This window comes from Orcinus orca, chromosome 4 (genome assembly GCF_937001465.1).
Source record: "Orcinus orca chromosome 4, mOrcOrc1.1, whole genome shotgun sequence".
In the NCBI taxonomy this organism is placed as follows: Eukaryota; Metazoa; Chordata; class Mammalia; order Artiodactyla; family Delphinidae; genus Orcinus; species Orcinus orca.
In genome coordinates this window covers 33,904,178-33,921,149 of record NC_064562.1, presented here as the reverse complement: position 1 = coordinate 33,921,149, position 16,972 = coordinate 33,904,178, and the positions used below count along the sequence as shown (strand labels likewise).

General features: G+C 42.4%; 1 protein-coding gene across 1 annotated transcript in view; it reads right to left on the bottom strand.

Annotated features, from left to right (window-relative positions):
* The window catches only part of TRIM2 (tripartite motif containing 2), a 171,925-nt gene extending 155,223 nt beyond the window's left edge, over positions 1-16,702 (bottom strand). Inside the window, exon 1 of the mRNA XM_049709074.1 lies at positions 16,563-16,702. The gene's annotated coding sequence lies outside the window, so the exon portion shown is untranslated. The remainder of the gene's footprint in view (positions 1-16,562) is intronic.
* Between the last annotated feature and the right edge of the window lie 270 nt (positions 16,703-16,972).

The following is a 16,972-nucleotide window of genomic DNA, read 5'->3' as shown; positions in this document are numbered from 1 at the left end:
GAAATGTTTGGGCCTATAAGCCTATTTTTGGTGTGTAGCTTCCTAGCATGCTGTTTTATGGATGTAGCATAATTTATTTAACCAATCCCCTATGTGGATAAATCAATATTATAAACAAATGCAAAAAAAAATTCTTGTACATACACCTTTGCAAATTTCTCCTATTTAAAATGTTTTCTTAGGAATTCCCTGGCGGCCCAGTGGTTAAGACTCTGCGCTTCCAATGCAGGGGGAGCAGGTTTGATCCCTGGTCAGGGAACTTAGATCCCACATACCCCATGGTGCAGCCAAAAAAGAAAAAAATGTTCTCTTTACATATAAGTAGCTGGTTATACTTCCCCTGTTTTATTATTGTCTTTAAATCACCATAGATAAATCAAGAATTAAGTGACAAGGAAATTGGCAAATGAGCCATGGAAAGTACATGTTTTTATATTTTATATTACTCAAACCCTTCATATTTTGTCATTTTCTATGGTTTTGAACCAGAGAATCTGAAGAAGAGAAATTCTAGGTGGAGAGATTTAGGGACACTTTCAACAACAAGCATAAGCCCTTGGGGGACAGAACCTCAGGCCTGTCTCCTTCCTGAATTGTGTTGTTAGTGAGGTTTTGACCAAAGTCTGTCTGCATCTCTCCTCTCCTGCACTTTTCGTGGGGCACTTGCTCTACTCCCATTCTCACTGTGGGAGGTGTCAGGTTCTCTGCATCCCATAGTCATACTTTTCCCAGAGGCAAAGGGAATTCAGGAGCTGAGGACTAGCTCATGCTAACTCTAGGTATGGCGTGTGGTGGTGAACTGGAAACAAATAACTTGTTAAAGATTCCAAACATGAAAACCGAATAAGATTTCAAAATAAATTTTGTTTCCTTGCCATTTCGTTGGACTGCTTTTGATCCTTTTGTAACACAAAATTTTCATTCAGGACTTCTTTCTATGTTGCAATTTGCCATTGCATCATCCTCCTGTCATGCTATATTTCTCAATGGGCTATTTGTTTAGAGACCTTTTTCTTTTCTTTTTGCCAAGTTCTGTGAACAATGAATTACTTCAGTGGGAAACTCCATACCATCTTTGCAGAAAGATCATGTGTGCAATTGTACTCCTTTGTGCTTTCATTGGTTTGGTTGTACAAGAGATCATTTTAAAAATACAAAATCAATAGTTCAGATTAAAGAGAAATAAATTCTCTTTAACCTGAAAAAGAAATGTGCTCTTTTCTTCCCTGGGCATTGCGATGTTCACCTTTAGCATGGAGTCATGAACTACAGGGCTTGGGGAACTTGACCGAGGTCACAACTAAGATATGAACCCAAACATTCTGGCTGCAGAGTCTAAATTCTTGATATTATATACTATATGGCTGATTCCACCACACACACCCAGTTTTGTGGTTAGGTAAAAAGTTTAAAAATTATTCGAGAGGAGAATTTAATCTGAGTTCACCAGATGGACTCCTGGGAGGTCAAAGCATCTCAAACTGAAAGCTAAAGATTAAAATGAAGTCTGCGTAACGAATGATAGCATTCCAGATTCTGTTCTCTTTCATGCTCCCAGAATGGTGGAAATCAACTTTATCCATCCAAAGCAGAAGTATTCTTAGGAGACTTCTTAGTCTTAGAAGAAACTAAATGTTCTCATTAAAGAAAAATCCTTACAACACTGCCTTCTGGGGTTGCCCGAAGAAAAACTTGGCTCACTGCCAGATCATTCTTCAAAGGAGGTCCACCAATTACCAAACCAATCAATTACACAAAGGCTGCAATCAAACGTTTTACAGCCTCACTCTTAACTGTGTGTGGACAAAGATCTCCAGACACGTGAGTCTGAAACAAACAAACAAACAAAAATAATGGAACTCAGAGGCCAAAGAAACAATACAGGGAGTAGAAGAAAGGTTTTTAAAAATCCACTGTGTTTAATATCTTTGGAGCCAAAAAAGAAGATACGCATCCATGAAATGACAAGATATTTTTTAAAAATTAAAAACCAAGAATGACACCTTAGAAATTAAAAATTTGAAAACAAAAGATCTCAATAGCATGAAAGATAAGAAAATTAGAAGATCAGTTCAAGTGGTGTGTTGTTCAGCTAACCAGAGTTCCAGAAGAGAAAACAGGAGGAAATAAAAGGGAAGGAATCAATAAAGTGAAAATGAAGTACATTTTCCCAGAAAAGAAAAGCATGAGTTTCTGTATTAAAAAGGGCCAAGTGATCAGAATAATTAATGAAAAAACACTCAAATCATGGCAAATAGCTGTGAAATAGCAGAATATATAGGGAGAAAAAACACTGAAGGAGATGGAGAAAGGGAATGAATGGCAAAGGACTTCCCAGTAGCAATAATGGAGACCAGAGGCGAGTACATGAGCCTTTACAATTCTAGGAAAAACTATTTTCATCTAGAGATTCTATACCCAGCCAAACTATGAAGTGAGTGGGTAGAATAAAGACATTTTCAGATATACAAGGACTCAAAATTTACCTTGTATGTACCCTTTCTTTAAAAAGCTACTGGAGGATGTATTTCAGAAAAACAGAATTAAATCAAGAAAGAAAAAGACACTGGGGTCCAAGAAAAGAGAATCCAACACAGAAGAATTGACAAAAGCATGTCTCCAAACAACAGCTCACTGGGAGTAGAGAAAAAAACAACACAAAAAAACAGTCCAAACTGGAGAACAGAGGCCATGTGACACATCTGCTAGGACAGTTGAAAAAAATGTCAACAATTGGCCCATAGAAAATCTAATGAAAAAATGAAGTGTTTATTAGCTCTGGGTAAAATAAAATGCAGTATATAAACTACATTGCTCAGCAGTGAAACATTTATATAGTCATAATGTAAATAATGATTTAATCAAGACTTGTACTATAACTAAGTTGTGGGGAAGGAAGTGAGGAAACAGAGTATAAGAGAGAAACCTAAATTCTCATCTTCTGTGACTGAGTCAACAGATAATACCCAAAATTGATCAGTAAACTGTAGTGTATGTATATGTAAGGAAATCTCAGGAAAAATATATGAGGGGTGGGTGATATTGGTTGCCTCCAGAGAGGGAATTAGACAGTCTGGGGACCAGGGTTAAAAGGAGACTTTTCATTATTTTTACCCTTTTTTCTTTTGAATTTTGAACTGTGTTGATATACTACCTTTTTGAATAAAGAAAAGAACTAATTTTAAAAAATAGCAGAAAGAGGATAATTTTTAGAAACATGAAACAGCTAATGAAAAATGGTTAAGACTGTTCAAAGGGGTTATTTTTAGGAAGGAGAACTGGGGGATGGGGTAACAGATAAGAGCCTGCTGTATTTAGGTATAAGCTTTTAACAATACCATTTTATTTTTAAAATGAAGTGCATGTATTTATATAAATAAAAAGTCAGAACAACATTAGACTATGAGAACAATTGTAGAGGTAAACTAGGCGAGGTGAAAGAAAACTGGCTACAGCAGGAATTTATGCAGATGTCAACCCTGAGTGAGCAAAACGTTCATGTCTTTAATAACACCTTTTTCCCCCCAAACACCTTTTGTCTAAAAAGGTACAGTAGAAAATAAATTTGTATGAGAATAACAAAAAGAAATACTACTTAAATCTCAAAGAAGGGACATGTTTCCTAAGTTTCTTTACATCGCAGCACATTTTTAACATGTAAATCTAGAAAACTGATCCCAGAGTACATGACATGAGTTATGATTTTAGAGAATCAATAATCTACAAATTTCAGAAATCTTCAGTAACCACCTAACTGCATTAAAAAGCAACTAAAGAGGGATTCCCTGGTGGCGCAGTGGTTGAGAGTCCGCCTGCCGGTGTAGGGGACACGGGTTCGTACCCAGGTCTGGGAGGATCTCATATGCCGCGGAGCGGCTGGCCCGTGAGCCATGGCCGCTGAGCCTGCGCGTCCAGAGCCTGTGCTCCTCAAGGGGAGAGGCCGCAACAGTGAGAGGCCCGCGTACCGCAAAAAAAAAAAAAAAAAGGCAACTAAAGAAAGTAGTCTTGAATATGGCTATGTATACTCGGGTACCATAAAGGTTAATTTTTCCCTTACGTCTTGGAAAAGCTAGGTTCTTACATGTTTTTAGGATTCTGATGCCAAAAAAATCTTACTCCTCAATTCCAGAGAGCATGATACGTGTGTCAACCCCTTTAATTCACTTGATCCAGTGGTTACTGATCACTTGGGCACATGTGGCCAAAGGAAGATTCTCCCAGAATCTTGGGCATCATGGTTTCAAACTCTGTGGTCTGTTGGAGCTGCCCCATGAGGAAGAAGATTCCTTTTTATTAGCAAGATGTCATTTTAACTGAAGCCTGCAATAAGAGACCAACCCCTGACATCCCACTTGCTCTGCTGCAGTCCAGAAACTGCTGCTTCTCATTTACTCACTCACTCATTGTGATGGTTAATTTTATGTGCCAACTTGGTTGGGCCACGGGGTGCCCAGATATCTAGTCAAACATTATTCTGGGTGTTTCTGCAACTGTGTTTTTGGATGAGATTAACATTTTAATTGGTAGAGTAAAGCAGATTGCCCTCCATAATGTGGGTGGGCCTCATCTGATTCACTTTATTATAAAGCAGAAACTAACACACCATTGTAAAGCAATTATACTCCAATAAAGATGCTTAAAAATAAATAAAAAAATAAAACACAACAAACTAGTGAATATAACAAAACAGAAGCAGACTCACAGATATAGAGAACAAGCTAGTGGTCACCCCTTGGGAGAGGGAAGTGGGAGGGGCCATACAGGGGTAGGGGATTAAGATGTACAAACTATTATGTATAAAATAAGCTACAGGGTATATTGTACAACACAAGGACTATAGCATATATTTTATAATAACTATGAACGAAGTATATTGTGAATTACAATATTGTACACCCACCTGTAACTTATATAATACTGTACATCCATTATACTTCAATAAATTTTTTTAAAAAGGACTAAATAAAACAAAAAGATGGACCTTCTCTCGAGTAAGAGCAAAATAACCAGCAGACTGCCTTTGGACTTCATCTGCAATATTGACTCTTCCTGCCTGATGGCTTTTACCTGGAACATTGGCTCTCCCTGCATCTCCAGCCTGCTGTCCTCCCTACAGATTGGACTTACCAACCTCCAAAATCACATGAGCCAATTCCAATCAGCCAATCAATCAATATCCTATTGGTTGTGTTTCTCTGGAGAACCCTGACTAATACACTCATTCAAACAATTGTTTATTTAACATATACTGTGTGCCAAGCAACAAGCTAAGTGCCAGGATAAAGAGTTAAAATGACGGTCCTTACCTTTGGAAACTTAGAAATTTGACAATAATGATGACCACAAATAGTTTCTCCTAAGAGTGAGCTGGCAAGAGAGAATTTACACATGAATTTCATTTAGGAGCTTCAGGCTTCATCAGGCTTATTCATGATTACAGCCTCATCAAATTTGCTTAAGTACTTGGCTTTTCCAGTCTTGCCTTATCTGTTTTTTTCCAGTGGATGGAAGGTTCTAGTGAAAAGCTACAACTTCCCACACCCTAATAGGCCAGCTGCTGAGGACACAGTGCATTTACCTGCTGGTGGTCCGTGCAGCTACCCTTACTACACTTCTGAGTGGGTCTTAGACACAGTTTTCCACCTTGAAATACTGGCCAATAGTCAATCATCCAGGAAACTTGCTGGACCTGCCTTGTACCGGTTGGTTTATGAGAACTAGATGATTCAAAGAAAACTAGTCCTGGTCTTGTCTGTGAGAATTGTTTGAGTGTGAACCATTCACTCATTAGAGAACTCTAATGAAACCCAAACTGGGGAACAGACTATTCCAAAGGATTCTGCTGTGTCTCATACTGTATGAGAATAGAGTAGAGTGTACTGGAAAGAGCTATGGCTTTAAAGTCAGACGGGTCTGAGGCAGACTCCTGGGCCTGCTTCTTAGTAGCTGGTGACCTTGGACAACTGATCCAGCCTCTCGGACCTTCTAAAATGAGGACAACAGTACCTTCTCACAGGATTCCTGTTAGGACTCAATGGGATCCCAGCTGCACAGTGGCAAGGACAGTGTCTGCTATATAGCACACATGCTAATCCACGGAGTGTTGGTGGAACTTTGATCCATCTCTGTGCTTGTAAAAGCAGTAGGGTTGGTTATAAACATTAGCTTGCAAAGCATTTCTTTATAAAGGAAGGATTACAGTTCTCATTTCAAAATTTTGTGTTGAGCTTTTTGAACAAAGGACCTATGTTAGTTCCAAGTAAAACAAGATCTTTGTTACTCAGAAAACTAGAGGATGGCTGGTAAGTGGATGTCCAAAGAATCTGGCCAATGAAGAGCTAATTCACATTGGCAAGAAGACCGTGCCTGGTCTCCCTCTCCCTCCTAGGGAAACATAAATGTGAATGAAAGAACAGAATATGGAAGTCTTTACTGTGTGTGAGGCACAGAGCTGGCCCCCAGCCCTCCTCGCCCCCCTTTAAAAATTAAGCCTGGAAAATAATCATCTTCTAAAAATCCTGATACTACCTCACAAGACTGATTTGTTTTCCTTTGGGGAAACTAATGAGATCAGTGATTTTTGCTGGATTATCTCAGAAATGTTTATTCTTAGGAACTTGGTGAGGGGGGAGAGTCAGATAACAAAGTTTACTCCGCTTCAAGATTATGTTTAATAAAGACAAACTCAAAGGAATTAAGGAAAGGAGGGAGGGGAGGAGTAGGGAGAAAAATTCCAGAGAAACATTTCGCTCAGAAGGGTTATAAAAACACTCTCAAAACCACAGTGTGAAGACTGCAACTGACTCATATTCTAAAAATAACACCAAACAATTCTGGAAAGTTGTAAAATAGAGATATAACAATGGAAGCATATTGCTCATTGCCAAACCAAAAGCATAGTAAAGTTGTAACTTTTACTTAAAAGAGCTAAAAATAAAGGGTTGTGGGGAAAAGTCCAAGAAGAATAATATGCTAGTGGAAATGAGGCAGTCCTATATATTTAATAAAAATTTTTGAGTAGTGAATTTTCACAAGGTTCATCTGTCAAAAAAGTAACTGACAGAGTTTATCACATCATTAAGCTCAGAGCTACTGTTAGTTCTCCAGGGAGGCTGGAGGCCAATACAATACTGGCCACAGATCACACAGTTTCCTGACAAACCATCTTGAGCGGCAGTCTTCTCACAGATTTAGAGGAGTGTATTTAAATTCTGGTTAATTTGTCCAAGTATTAAAGTTTGAATTACAAACACAAAAAAGAAGAGAAAACAAATCCAAGCAGAGATTCAAATGATCATATAGGAATTTGTAAAAATTTAGTGAGCTTTTCTATAAGTGGTACAAGACATTTTCCTTTTCCTAAAGATTCTACGATGGTGCCATATTGTCTTAAGAACAAGTTCAAATTCCTCATTCTTTGAGGATATTGAAGTTGGGTAGAGCCTTACCGTATGTCTTTCTTCTTAACAATACTCATGATAGGGCTTCCCTGGTGGCACAGTGGTTGAGAGTCCACCTGCCGATGCAGGGGACACCGATTCATGCCCCGGTCTGGGAAGATCCCACATGCCGCGGAGCGGCTGGGCCCGTGAGCCATGGCCACTGAGCCTGCGCGTCTGGAGCCTGTGCTCCGCAACAGGAGAGGCCACAACAGTGAGAGGCCCGCATACCACAAAAAAAAAAAACAAAAAAAAACAAAACAATACTCATGATAGGTTAATCATCTGGGTGCCATGAACCATGCTGAACCCTTTACATCAATTCCCTTTATTCCTTAAAAATGGAATGGTCGTCCCCACTCATTGATGAGGAAGCTCATCTATGTACGTTATGCAAACTGCTCAAGGTCACACACCTTTGGGATACAAATACCTATCATCTGCCTCCAGAGAGAAGGCCTGTTTTCTTTCTCTCTGTTAACCATCAAAAGTGAGCTGTCAACATGAAAAGATGCTCAACATCGCTAATCATCAGGGAAATGCAAATCAAAACCACAATGAGATAACACCTCACACCTGTCAGAATGGCCTTCATCAAAAGGAAGAAAGAACTCTCCTCCTTCCAATGATTATAAACTATTTTCCTTAAAAAAAAAAAGGAACACACACAACAAATGTTGGTGAGGATGTGGAGAAAAGGGAACCTTCATACACTGTTGGTGGGAGTGTAGATTGGTGCAACCACTGTGGAAAACAGTATGGAGGTTTCTCAAAAAACTAAAAACAGAATTACATATAACCCAGCAATTCCACTCCTGGGTATATATCTAGAAAAAACAAAAACACTAACTCGAAAAGATACACTCACCCCAATGTTCATAGCAGCACTATTTACAATAGTCAAGACATGAAAGCAATCTAAGTGTCCATCAACAGAGGAATGGATAAAGAAGATGTGGCACATATATACAATGGAATACTACTCCACCATAAAAAAGAATGAAATTTTGCCACTTGCAGCAACATGGATGGACTTGGAGGACATTATGCTGAGTGAAATAAGTCAGACAGAGAAAGACAAACACTGTATGACGTCACTTATATGTGGAATCTAGAAAGTACAACAAACTAGTGAATATAACAAAAAGGAGACACACAGAAATAGAGAACAAACTAGTGGTTACCAGTGGGGAGAGGGAAGAAGGGAGGGGCAAGACAGAGGTAGGGGATTAAGAGGCATAAACTATCATGTGTAAAATAAGTTACAAGCATATATTGTACAATGTGGGGACTATAGCCAATATTTTATAATAATTATAAATGGAGTATAACCCTTAAAAATTGTGAATCACTATATTGTATAATTGTATATTGTATATTGTATACACTATATTGTATATTGTAACTTATATAGTATTGTACAGCAACTATACTTCAATTTTTTAAAAAAAGTAAGTTCCCAAATCCATGACTTTTGAGCCACTGCTTAAGCTGTCTGCCTCTAGGTGAAAAATACCTCCACCTTCTCTGCTTACCTTTCCACTTCTAGACCATTCCTCAAAGCCCTGGAGCCACCACAGTGTACCTGATTATACCCGCAAGCATCAATGTTCCCCTTTCTGGCTTTGGCATAGAACAGACTGTCTGTGTCACTTGCTCCCACATTTGATTAGTCAGTCTAGCACTCCACCTAACACTTTCTTTGTTATACTCTTTATCTGTTTTTGTGTGTGTAAATCTTTCTTCTAACCATGATGGCAAGAGCTAGTTTTTAAAATGGTCATATGCTTCCTTCTTTTTTCATACTTAGTGGGAGAAACAGGGTAACTATTTCATAGATTTAATTTAAAATTTTCTGCCTTTTGGCAACATGGAGGTACCTAGAGATTATCATACTAAGTAAGTCAGAAAGAGAAAGACAAATACCATATGATATCACTTACATGTGGAATCTAAAATAGGACACAAATGAACTTATCTATGAAACAGAAACAGACTCACAGACACAGAGAACAGACTTGCGGTTGCCAAGGCAGGGGGCCGGGGAGGAAAGGACTGGGAGTTTGGGGTGAGCAGATGCAAACTAGTGTATGTAGGATGGATAAACAACAAGATCCTATTGTATAGCACAGGGAACTATATTCAATATCCTGTGATAAACCATAATGGAAAAGAGTATGAAAAAGAATATATATGTGTAACTGAATCACTTTGCTGTACAGCAGAAATTAACACAACATGGTAAATCAACTACACTTCAATAAAACTTAAAAAATAAAATTTTCTGCATTTTGGTTACCCACTATATATAACTGCACATTAGGATAATTTACTTTTGGCTTACCACTATATGGTGATGAGAATAATCTACTTTAAAATAAAATTTCCAATGGAATTGTTGTTTTTTTAAACCCTTTATAGTTCATATCACTGCATAATTGAACTTTACTAATATTCTTATTAATCTCATATAACAAGAATATTTGATCATGCAGGACAGAGATGAATTGAAGGGTCATGAACATATAGTTGCATTTTAGCCAACAGTATCAAATTTCCCCTTAATCAATTTTTCTACCACCATCATGAAGAAATTCAAAAAAGTGGAATGGAGTTTTACCTTTTCTCTCTGTCCCTGGACACACATAAAGAGATCTTCTGTTAAGAGTAATTTACTAAAAAGAGTAATTTACTAAAAAGTAATTTACTAAAAACAGGAAGTTTATAGGATGGAAAGGCAACCGGATAAACTACCTCAAGAGAAACTAGAAGCTGCTTGCCTAACCCTGGTAGACAGCTCGCGGGCCAGGATGCTCCACAGGCAACCTGTCATTATCCAGCCAGAAATGGACGGAACTTGCTGTTCCAGGCATTGGAGGGCAGGCAATTGGTATATTTAACGGTCAGCCTGGGCTATGGCCGGAAGAAGGACAGACATAAAGGGAAGCTGATTCCAAAGAACACTCTGAAGGTTGGTCCCAGGACTAAAAGGAGCACGAGTGGGAGCAGTCTTGTATGCGGCCCATTCCTGAGCCACAGTCCTGAGGCTGCACCGGTGCTGTGAAGTGAGTCAGACCCTCCAAGGGACCTCACAGCACCCCACCTTACACCCTGGTCCTCCGAAGCTGGTCCCCGGCTAGTGGCAAAGGCTGATGGGGTAGAATGTGTTCATCTAGGATTCCCATGGGAGAATCAAATCAACCCCTTTTTTTTATGCAGTCCTTAGGAGAGACGAAGAGTATAGCAGAGTAGAGCATCTCTGCCACAGCCTAAGGCATTGGCAGCTCAACATTAGGGCTGATACGGCTTCTGCCCCCTCCAAGCAACTAATTTCTGGGTTTTGGCACCCAGAATCCAACCAAACACCTGGATCCTATTTCCTTCCCCTTTCTCAGCGCTGTTTCCACATTCTAGCTGCAAAACTCTCCTTCCTTTCTCCTTGATAGTGAAATCTTTGATCACGGGTACTGCTTTTTTGACTGGAGAGCCGAGGGGCTGGCAAAAGGACTGAAGACAACATGGCCATGGCTTTGGGAGGTTTTGCACAGCCTGTAGAGGGGAGCCAGGCATCTGTTCAATTACTCTGGTTTTGCCTGCCTACCCAGAGCCTATGGGAAGCGAAAATGGCAGCTGCTAAAGTGCTTTTTTCATTTACGTACCGGGCCGCCTTGCTTGACAAAGCTGTTTTGAACAAAGCTGGCATCTGCTCGTTGCCCTGGGGTAAGTGGTCATCCCCTCTGTGCTGAATCCCTGCCACTGTGCACACCCAGGTCTGTGTGTTAGCCTGCAAGGCTGCCTTGTGTCTGGGGAGGGAGGTACCACCCTGGTCTCAGCATTACAGTGGGAGGAACAGCCAGAGAGAGGCAGGTGTTCTGCCTTTCTGTTACTTCACCTGACCCCACATCCGAGCAAAATAAAAGCAGCCCTAAACCAGAGGGAAAAGGCAGGGAGAATCCAGCCAAGTCACATTTTAAGGTCCTCTGAGTTTTTCTACTTCTGGCTAAGTTCTTATCTGCGGAAAGTGGTGTTCAATGCCTCCTCTTTGCTCGTGGAGACACACCTTCTTCCGTTGCTTGTGCAGCTTAGGGAAGGCTTGAGGGAAATTTAAAAGATGTGTGAACTGGGAACTTTTTTTTTTTTTTTTGCGGTACGCGGGCCTTTCACTGTTGTGGCCTCTTCCGTCGTGGAGCACAGGCTCCGGACGCGCAGGCTCAGCGGCCATGGCTCACGGGCCCAGTCGCTCCGCGGCAAGTAGGATCTTCCCAGACCGGGGCACGAACCCGTGTTCCCTGCATCAGCAGGCGGACTCTCAACCACTGCGCCACCAGGGAAACCCTGAACTGGGGACTTTTGAAATCACATTTCAACATCAGTGCTGCTTATATTCATGGACAATTTATGGTACCCATGCCCTCCCCACAACCCAAGTGACAGCAGAAGGCGGCTTCAGGACAGTTCCCAGGCCTCCCATAGAACGGATCAAGCCTCCCAATCCTCACTCGCCTTATCTCCGTGATCAGCAGAGGCAGCCAGAAACTCTGAGTGGTAGACGTTGGGCAGGGGGCATGCTGGTTACTTCTTACCTCGGGGGCCTGTGGCCATTATCCCAATCCCCAGGGCCAGCCCCTTTAACTTACAGTCAGGGGAAGCTTAGGGAACAGAGAATGTTTCTTCATTCAAATAATCTAAAGGGATCTATCAAAGTCTACAAATAAGAAATGCTGGAGAGGGTGTGGAGAAAAAGAAAACCCTCCTGTACTGTCGGTGGGAATGTAAATTGGTGCAGGACTATGAAGAACAGTGTGGAAGTTCCTTAAAAAACTAAAACTAGAGCTACCATATGATCCAGCAATCGCACTCCTGGACATATACCTGGAGAAAATGATAATTCTAAAAGATACATGCACCCCAATGTTCATAGCAGCACTATTTACAATAGCCAAGATGTGGAAGCAACCTAAGTGTCCATCAACAGATGAATGGATAAGGAAGATGTGGTACATATATACAGTGGAATATTACTCAGCCATAAAAAAGAATGAAATAATGCCATTTGCAGCAACATGGATAGACATAGAGATTATCATATTAAGTGAAGTAAGTCAGACAAAGACAAATATCACATGATATCACTTATATGTGGAACCTAAAAAAAATGATACAAATAAACTTATGTACAAAACAGAAATAGATCCACAGACACAGAAAACAAACTTATGGTTACCAAAGGGGGAAGGGGAGGAGGGATAAATTAGGAGTTGGTGATTAACAGATATACACTACTATATATAAAATAGATAACCAACAAGGCCCTACTGTATAGCACAGGGAACTCTACTCAATACTTATAATAACCTATAAGGGAAAAGAATCTGAAATAGATACATATATATACACATATAAGTATAACTGAATCACTTTGCTATACACCTGAAACTAACACATTATTGTAAATCAACTATATTTCAACTTAAAAAAGAATAAATAGATAAAATAAATTTACTAAAACAAATAACGAAACAAAGCAAAACAACAGAACTCAAACTAGAAGAGGCCCTGGGATAGGCCCTAGTCCTGCCCCTGCTCCAGCCCTGAAGAGAAGGCACAAGTCCGTGGCTGAGGTTACCTAATCTGGCCTGTGGGATGTGTTCTGTTTGGCAAGCACAATTTACTTTTCAATGTTTTACTCTTACTGAGCTGCAACCCTTAAAGATCTGAAGATTTCATATTAATAAATAGATAACTGGATTTCCAGAAATCCCTGATAAAGTGGAAGAGCTGGCCAAGCTGGCTGACATCCCCGTGTGGATCATAGCTGCCTTCCCTCCTTAAGCCCCAGCAGCCCCTGGCCCTCCTCCGGCATTTATGCTCCCTGCTGGTCCCTGCAGCCATGGACTTTGCCCTCTTAGGCGTGACCAATGTTTCCCTACCTCAGGTTTCACCTAGGAAGCTCTAACAAAATATCCACACCCACGTTGAGACGAGTGAAGACAGAATCTGGGCCTAGGGAGGGACCTGGGCCTTAGAAGAGTTTTAAAGTCCCTACGTGATGCAAGCAGGCAGCCAGGTTCATGCAGGGCGGGGGCTAGACCATGAAGGGCAGGTGGTAAATTATTCTCCTTTTGAAGCTCCTCAGTGCCTCATTTTATTCTTTCACCATTTTAGAAGTTCATTCTATTCTATCGAAATCTGGTTTTCTCTTATTCCATTCTTTTCAGAACCTCACCCAGCCTCAGGATTTAAAAAAAAAAAATTTTTTTTTGAAAGCTTCTCCTCTTTCTGCTACATTGTTATTTTGGTTGCTCCATTCTGAACCCCTCCTCCAGTTTCTCCACATTCTTTTTAAAGTACAATGGACAAAATTAGAAAAAATACCCTAACCATTATTTTACTAGAGTAGAATTCGGTAGGGGCACTTCTTCCTGGTTCTATCATATCATACTTAACACCTCAGAACCACATTCATTTCTTTTCACAATGCTTTTTTTTTTTTTTTAACTTAATTATCATCTGGTTTTTGTTAACAAGGAACTCATTTGCAAAAACCTGAGACACCACACTCCAGGATGGAAAACCAAGTTTGGGGGCAAATAAAGCACCGAATATCAACCCTCCTCTCCCTGTTAGAGGGACATCAAACTTCCTCAAGGGCCACAACCTGATAATGTAAAATTAAAGAGGCCATATGGGGAGCTTCCTGGTGGCCTACTGGTTAGGATTCCGGGCTTTCACTGCTGTGGCTGGGGTTCAGTCCCTGGCCAGGGAACTGAGATCCCTCAAGGCATGGTGTGGCCAAAATAAATAAATAAATAGGCCATATTCATGTCCATGACAGTTTTACTTCTTCACCTATACATTAATTTCCTCCCAACAGGCTAGTCTGTTTTTAGGGAATTTCCAAGCTAACTTAATAACTGCTTTTCTTAGGGTTATTTAATTTTTTTTTTCCATTTTGTAGGCTTCTCCTTTCTTTCCTTTTTGTTTTCATTAACATAATCCTCAACTATCAGGTTATAACAGAAAAGTTGCTTAGTGGGAGACGGGATTGAAACACCAGCATCTCTCTATTATTTTGTTGTGCTCATTTTATAGATTAGGAAACTGAGGCCTGGAAAAGCTCTCCCACCCCACAGCTGACTGCCCACACACCCAACATCAGAGGAGTCCTGGCTCTGGCCGGCCCCCTGGGCAAGGTGAACCTTACCTGACGCTGGATATCAGACAGCACAGCAAGAAATCCAGCCTCAGAGATGGCAGGAGTGAGGCTTTCGATATAATGTCTGGGTATCACACATTCGGGCCTGAACCAGATCGACAGGGAAACGCACACGAAATATTGAACATGATATTCCAGAGTCAACTGACGCTGTTAAACGCTCCTTGGAACCCCTAGGGGAAAGCCAAGGTTCTTTAAGGAATACATAAACCACGGAGCCACCCTGGCATGATGCCAGCTCTGGAATGTTGGAAATCTTGTCCAGAAATACATATAAAACCGAAGCTGAACTTCAAGATTCTCTCTAGCAACCAATAGTAGGAAAAAGCACACCCCTTCACACTCATACTTTGGGGAGAAAAGGGAATTATTTATGCATGGTGTTCATAAAATATCTGCCCTGTTAGAACACAGTGTGAGAGGAGGCGAAGGGAAGGAGCAAGCTCGGGGTTTGGGACCTGAGGCCCAAGAGGCTCTTATATCGCAAAAGAATCCGGATGGGCCAACGACGGGAGGCGCGACCCTGGAGGCGCCGCCACTCGCGGGTCCCCGCAGGCCTGGCCGCGGTGGTCACTGCCATTGCACAAGGGTCCTCCCGGGCGGGAGGCCTAATCTCATTGTTTCGAGCCAACCGTAAAATGCAGCTTCTCCCCTTTCTCAAAAAGGACCCGAGGTACTGGGGGCTGAACAGGACTGTCTCCCCTGGCTGCCTAGGCCCGAGGTCTTTTCTTTGTGCATCCGACCCCAAAGCACAGGACCAGATCCCAAGGCGTGCGCTAGAAACCGGGCGCTCCAGCCCCCTCTCGCAGCCAGCCCGGTTGTCGCCTCCTTGTCGCGCCAGTGCGCACCACCTACAGACAAGGCGTGGCGACGTGCGTCGCGAGGCCCTCCCGCAGCCCGATCCCCCGCGGGCCGGCCTCTCCTCCCGCTGCCTTTGCGTGCCCGCCACTAGGCTGTAAGCCCTAGGAACCGAGTCGCCTGCAAGCAGTGCGGAGCCACAGATACTCACGTTTCCAATTGTTCTCGTGAAATGCGCGCACTCCCCGCGGCCACTAATAGAAGCCAGAGAAAGCGCTCTGAGAGCCTCCTTTCAGGCAGCGAGAAGTGACAAGCTGGCGCCCCGCTGAAAGCCCCTCATTTTCTGCAGGCTCACTCAAAATGCGCCTCGGTGCCGCCAACGCAGCTGCCAGGTTTAATAACTGTGTCAGACAGCCCCTCCCCCCAAAAAGAGACACAAAGATGACAGGCTGGGGACCAAGGAGAGCCTAGCGATGCCGCAGCTGGAATGACTGCGCAGGCACGGACCGGGAAAAGGTTCAAACTCCAGCCTTGACCTAGGAATTCTCCAGAAACCTCAGTTCTTTCCTAGTCGCTCTGAACATAAAACTGATACTCTTCCCAACGATACTTGTGAAACAAAGCAAGAGGGCGAGTGCCTTTCCAGTTAACCCAACCTGGCGTCTCAAATGTAAAGGGGACTTAGAGGAGCGCAGCAAACCTCACACCTATTAATACTTGATTTTCTGGGCACTGGTGGAATATCCTGGCACTATGCAAAGCGCAAGAAGCTCATCAAACTGGGTTTCGCTCACGTTTTGTCGCGCACACGAATGCTCCAGCCTCTCCAGAGGACACTGGCCAGGAGAACCTTACTGTTTGGGGGGGGGGGGGGGGCTCCTTTGCAGCTCCTCCTCGACCTGGACCATTTCCAAAGCGCGGGCAGCGCCTCGAGAGCCACTGGGTTTTTATCAAGCCGGAAGGAATTAGTGGTTCTGTTTTGCATGTGAAATGTCCCACCGAAGGTAGTGCTTGATAAAATATAGTACATATATAACCCGTACAGGGCGCTAGGGGCCCCGCCCCGCCCCGAGGGTTCCTCCCAGCCCCACCCGCTGCGCCCGCCGCACCTGCTTCTGCGGGGAGTGGTTTCCGTGGAAACTCCGGAGAGCCAGTCCTCCCTTTGGACACGCTGTTACCCCGACAACTGCGACCTAGCATTAGGCGGTCCAGGAAGGATGGCAATGGATGCCCGCTTTAAATCACAGATTCAGAGAGATTCTCAAGGGTGGGAGGGCAGAAACAGGAGGGCAGTGAGTGATATTTGGGAATGGAGGCGGAGCCGCGGGAGCCTGCTTGTGGGTGGGGATAGTGGACGTCGCAGGCCCGGGGGACCGCATATCTCCCCCCTTCCCCCCCCCCACTAAACGAGTTTACACTTGGTTCTAGAACAAATTCCGTCATTCTCTTCAGCATATTTCCTTTTCTCTATTCTGCTTAAGATACTATATAAAAGTTGTTTTGCACAGACGGAGCAATA